Source organism: Lichenostomus cassidix, chromosome 9 (assembly GCF_008360975.1).
Source record: "Lichenostomus cassidix isolate B80296 chromosome 9, HeHo_3.0, whole genome shotgun sequence".
In the NCBI taxonomy this organism is placed as follows: Eukaryota; Metazoa; Chordata; class Aves; order Passeriformes; family Meliphagidae; genus Lichenostomus; species Lichenostomus cassidix.
The window spans coordinates 19,707,257-19,713,289 of NC_139490.1; positions in this window are offsets into that span (position 1 = coordinate 19,707,257).

Below are 6,033 nucleotides of genomic sequence, written 5' to 3' on the forward strand. Positions count from 1 at the left end.
TTTTCTCATCTTCAGTCACCCCTCAGGGTCCCAAGGCCTCAAATTCCTGCCTTTATGTACATACCCTGCCATCCAGACCCAATACATTATTAAACTGGGAAACTTTTGCTGCAGGAGGCAGGAAAACCATCAGAGGGTCCACAGAGGTACAGGGAGGAAGAGAGCTCCATACAGATCCTCTTTTCAGAAAGAAAATTATCCCATCATTTATGAACTAGAAATAACCTGGCAAAGGAGAGGTGACAAATTAGCTTTCAGTCCATCTCACCTCATTTGGAAAAGTGATGATGAGTCTGTACCAAAAATATTCTGTTACATCAGATCTGTTTCTGTTTCCTGAAACTGAAAACAAATTTAGAAATACAGTTTAATAATAACGTTAATAAGTTGAAATTTAGTAATAGCTCATTGACCCTTTGATTCAGTGTTTCCAGAAGGCAAATAAACTAACTGGCTAGAAAGGCAAGTTTGGTAGAGAATAATCATGCCAAGGAGTTACATTTTGATTTCTTCATCATTACTGCGTACCAGAAATCCACCCCTGTTTTTGCTGGAGATGAGCCACGCACAGAAAGGCAGCAGAACAGCACGAATAAGCAAAATTTAGTGTGGCAGCCTCGTTAGTGATACAGAGATGATGGCTGATAAAGCATCTGTGTCACAGCACAGCGCAGGGCACTGCCAGCACACAGGTCCTGCTGCCTGGCAGGGCTTGGGCTGGGCTCCTCAGCACCTGTGGGGAGGTAGAAACCTGGAACAGAGTGTTTGCTGGAGAGTTCCTGAAAGACTTGGGCACAGGGTTCATCTCTCCTCCATGAAGGTTACATCACACAAGCACTGCAAGCATCTGTCTCAGTTCCAGTGAAGATCAATGTCTCATCAAGAATTAAGTGGCTAAATACTTGTTCCCTGCCAGAGATACACAAGATCTGTCAATAGGTCCAAAGCACTGGGGACAGAGGGCAACCAGCTGATGATGACAAATGGATTTTGCCTTCCTGTGCATGCTACTGAGCATCGACATAATTATACTGTGCCATTGGAATAACAGGACTTAAAGCAAGTGACACCACCCTGATCCTGCTGCGTGGTGTGAGCTGGAGATCTGTCCGTGCAGTTTTAGAAAATTCAATATGTCAGTGATGGGATGGATTGGTAACCTTTGCAGGGCTGCCTCGTAGAGTAAAACAGTAAGTTGGTAATGTTTGCTTTGCTTTTCAGGCCAGGGAAGCATATAAGCCTATCTGTAAATATTAACTTTCCCCTTTGTGGGGCTGTACTGACACACTATGCTCAGGGAATAAAACACAAAAGCAAATAACATGAACTTGGCTGAAAACCACATTTGTGAGATGTGCATATTTCTCACTTGCATGGACACAAAGCAGGGAAAATATGGTTTGGTAAGATCAGCTCCAGCCTCTGACACTGGAATTTAATTTTGAGCTTGAACATTTTGGCTTTCAGCATCACACAGTTCAAACACATGTAGATCAATGCACCATATCAAGCCACTGATTTGTACCAAGATGTTGTCATTCTTACTTAACCACTCCGTTATCCAACCACTCATCAATGGTAAGAGTTCGACATGGCACGACACTAGCAACCCCCTGGCCTCGTGCCACAGCCAGCCTTTTGCCCAGAACCCTGCCAACATTGACAGCTCTGCCAGCATACACACAGCCTCCCACTTCAAGACCTCCATCTTGTCCAGGGAAAAGAGAAACAAAACTTGGGTGGGGAAATTGGCCAAAAAAGACCCCATCCAGTGGTGGTGGCTGCTCCCTTTCCCAGCACTGAGCGAGCAGGGGCTGTGCAGAGCAGTGAGCTCAAGGCATCAGGGAGCACGTGAGGAGGGAAAAATGAGCACTCCATAAAGTTGTGCTGGATCCCTGGATTTAACTGCCAAGGGCATTTGGTGGCTCCCAGCTCTCTATGCCTGCTTTGCTCCATTACTTTCTCCTGTGTCATAGCCTTGGGTGATGCTGAGCAGAACCTCTGGGGACACATGTGCTGCTCTAAGTTGCAACTTCCAGCTATTGCTTCTTCCCAACAGCCCCTAAAATATGCCTTATTTCTTTCACTGCATCAGTATCTTTTTGGCATTTTGACTGAGATGTCAGTCACTCTACTCTCCATGGCCTTGAGCACAGTACGGTGTGTCCCACACACAGATGACACCTCTCATCTGGTAGTTCTCCTTTCCTCCCTGAAGTAAAAGGTCAAGGAAATTCAGCCTCTTCTCTTGGTATTACCAGAAGGCATACGACACAAATGAAATGTGATGGTTTTTATGTGATGTAATGATGTTTATTTTTTGCCTTCTAGACCCTTAGGTTTAAAAACTTGCAGGCACAGGAGGCAACTCTCCATGACTTACTTCCATCAATTTTTAAAGCAATTTCCCAGTTTGCTACAAGGTGACAGAGTTATTTATTAGTTTTTTTAAGTTCTGGGGTGCCTAAACACAGTTCCTATTAATGTGCCCATAACCCTTCACCACCACGGGAAGGAGGACATTGATGCTGCCTGGCTGTGAGCACTCACTGCCCACCTCAGCCCTGTGAACCTGTGTGTGTTCAGTGAGACCACCCTCCACAATCACCCTACAGTGGGGTCTCTGCAGGGCTCAGCTCTCCACTAAACGGGCTGCAGCTCCACAGGAAGAATTTCCTTCCCATCCCCTGTGCTGGAGGGGCTGGAGCAGTGAATAAACCAGGGTGAGGATAGGGGGGCTCTGGGCACAGCAGGATGGGGAGCTGGGCCAGGCACCTCCAGCACCCACCCTGCCCCAAGCCCCCCTGCCCTCACACCCACACCTCGGTGACCTGCTGCCCCACAGCTGTATTTTGGCCCCTCTCACACTAACATAAATCCAGAGTGACAATTTATCACCCAGACAAACCTAGATCCTCACACAGAAATATCCAGGACCAGTAAATCCAAGCAAAACTATGTGCTCTCTCGGAAAGAAACACGGAACAAGGAAGAAATTATTTGCTCAACTTGTTTATGGTTTTAATGAAACCAGTCATGGTTCCTCCTTTCTCTTCCATCCAGTTACATTAATTTAATTGAAAACCTTTTGTCACAGGAAATCTCTGCTTGATTTGCTTTCCTGATTGCAGATCCCTGTGTTGCTTTTCCTCTAAACAGTGATCAATCTCCATTTTGCTTGCGGCCAATTTGCAGTAGCTCTGCTCTGCCAGGACTTAACACTATTTTTCTAATCACCTTACTGGATGCTATAACACCCGAGGTGACTAGAAGGTTATAATCGGGGAAAATGGTGTCTGAACAAGGTGTCTAAAGGTCATTCTTTAACTTCGCATCATCATTTCCAAATAAGACAGTTTTTAAGTGCAAGAGTTTGCACTCTCTCCAAAATTCAGATTAGCCCCACATTGTGTGGGCAGATCCTTGTGGCAGTGGTATTTCCTTTTGACATTTAAGCACTTGCATCTCTCATGGCCTCAAACCCCTGTCTAGGGAAAGAGACTCCTGGGAGGGAGGGAGGGAGGACTCTCTTCCAGTGCAGGAGCTCCTGAAGTCCTAAATCTGCTCCAGGCTGCTTTTAGGTGCTACACCTACACAGCAAGAATTCCAGTCTGGAACAACTTGGGGTTTAAAACTCACAGTTCTGAAGAAGGCATCACCATGGTAAGTCAAAACAGCACAAGCAGCCCTCCCTGTGAGCAGTGCTGCTGTGTCTGCTGGGCTGTGTACCTGCTGAAGCTCAGCTTTGGTACCTTGAGTTAAAGTTGCTTTAACTCCTTTCTGACACCAGTGTTAAATTTGGCTGGGGAAACTGATGCTCAAATTATTTTTAATGCAGCCAAAGAGAAGAAATGGGCTCATTTGTGGTATTAAGGTCTGTCTGGCAAATGTCCCCTCAATACCACAAGAATCAGGTATGAATAACACCAAGCTATAGGGTAATTCAGGCTTCATTTTGACCATTTGAATTGGTTATTGATGAGAGCAGTGAATGTGACATCTCACACTCTCTCAGGGCTACTCTGGTGACAGCGGGGACCTGGGACTGGGGTGTCATTTACACAGACCTGCTGCTGCACATTTTAAATACTTGTAGATGGACAGAACAAAGTTAAACAGCAGGTCCAGAATTATTCTAGTGTCTGGCTGTGGGTTGCTGAGTGCCCCAGGACACCCTGGGTTGTTCATCACCTACCCCTAAACCTTTGCTGTGGCACTTTGTGTGCCCTTCAAAGGGGACAGGGGCAGCTGGAACCAGGCTTAGCTCGCTCACCTGGGTTTTGCAGACAGGAGTGCAAAGAGGTCAGTGGGTGATCTGGCAGCCTAGTAAATAGCCTTGTGTAAGTGGCAGCTGGGAGTTTTTTTAGGGAGTCATTCCATGGGCAGTACCCCCCAAGTTCCAAGCACTGTCCTGCCAGGAGCCAGCACTGTGCTGCTCTCAGGGCACCAGGACATCCATGGATGGGGCAGCAGGGCAGCTCCATGTGCACCAGCAGCATCTGATGGCTGAGAGACTCCCCCTGCCTTTGCCCTTGCTCAGTTCGGGGGGAAAAAAAAAATTCTGGAAATGTCTGCAATGTGAAGAGCACAGGGACCTCTCTGGCTTTTAGCACATCCCAGGAGCCTTAATAAGTCTCCAAAAAAGGGATCGAGAAAAAGTCATTAAGCTTTTTCTTTGTTTCCACAGCTTATTATCTACCTTCTTGACAGCCACTTTTGTGACTCAGCATAGGGCAGACAGTGCAACAAACTGCTGAAAATGCCAGAACCTCCCTGCACTGCTGCTGCTGGGTTTGCCTCAAATGCAGCCTTGCTGCACTCACCAGGGCTCCCAGCGCCTCAGAGGGGAGCAGTGACACTTCCTGCACCCCAAAACACATCCAGCTGCCACTGCCAAGAGGCTAAACAGAAGGGTCTTTTTTCCAGTTTGATATTCATCACATTTAATTTCCAGGTTCCCTGAGACACACATTCCTCCCCAGACCCCTTCCCTGGCACGGAGGAGGATGCCTCCTCTCAGTTCTCCTGGCTCAGGAACAGAACAGTGCTGTGTTCACCTGTTCCACTGCACCCCAATTTTGGGGAAGCTGAAAGACTGGAGAGGAGCACAGACTATGGGCCTGCACTAATAAACACTACAAGAGCAACATTTTGCAGAAAGATCTGAAACCCTGGGAGTGACAGCAGAGAGATCCAGGCTGGGAGAGCCAAGCCTGCATCTTGGGGCCAGCACACTTTGGAGCTCACAGCCCTACAAGAACATGATGATTTATAAAGGATTTTTTAAAAAAGAAACTTTAAGAAGCAAAAACCACTAAGTTTTAATTCTAAAACTTAAAACAAGAATAGGAAGGACTAAATAGTAAAGCCTGCTCTAAGCCTGCACATTTATAGCAAAGAGTAGCAATTGTTCCCATGAGATTTAATCACACAATCATTAGGAAACTCATTAGCTGATAGATTTTATTTTGGCAACTGAAGATAAGGTATCATCAGGAATTGCAACAGCATAAAAATTAGATAATATCAAACACCCTTCACATATATCAAATGTTCAAATACAAGCAGTTAAGAGAGTGGCTTTTGGAGGAATTTAGGCTGATCTGCCAGTAAAAACATATCTCAGAGTCTTGCTCCTCCAGAATTTTCCAGTCCTTGTCCTGTAATATTTAATCCTCTGTGGTTAATTACACCCTGATTTACTGAGATCAGAATAGATGGGACAAGAGAGAGCCATGTACAAAATTATAATAATTATTCACATAAGCCTCTTTTTTAATGTAAATTGTAACTTTTTGAATGCTGGCAATGGGAGTTCTTTTCATTACCACAATTTCACTGGCTGTAATTAGTCCTGTAGGAGGATTATTACCTCTCTTATCATTAGTAAGAGAGAAAAGATAATTTGCCACAATGCTGTTGACTTCAGTGCCATTGACAGCTGTGACTGCTGGGGTCTTACTCACCACAAGCCAAACACCACAAGCCATGAGATCCTCCGTGCAGGACTTGCTGTGTGATGTGTTAAACAGC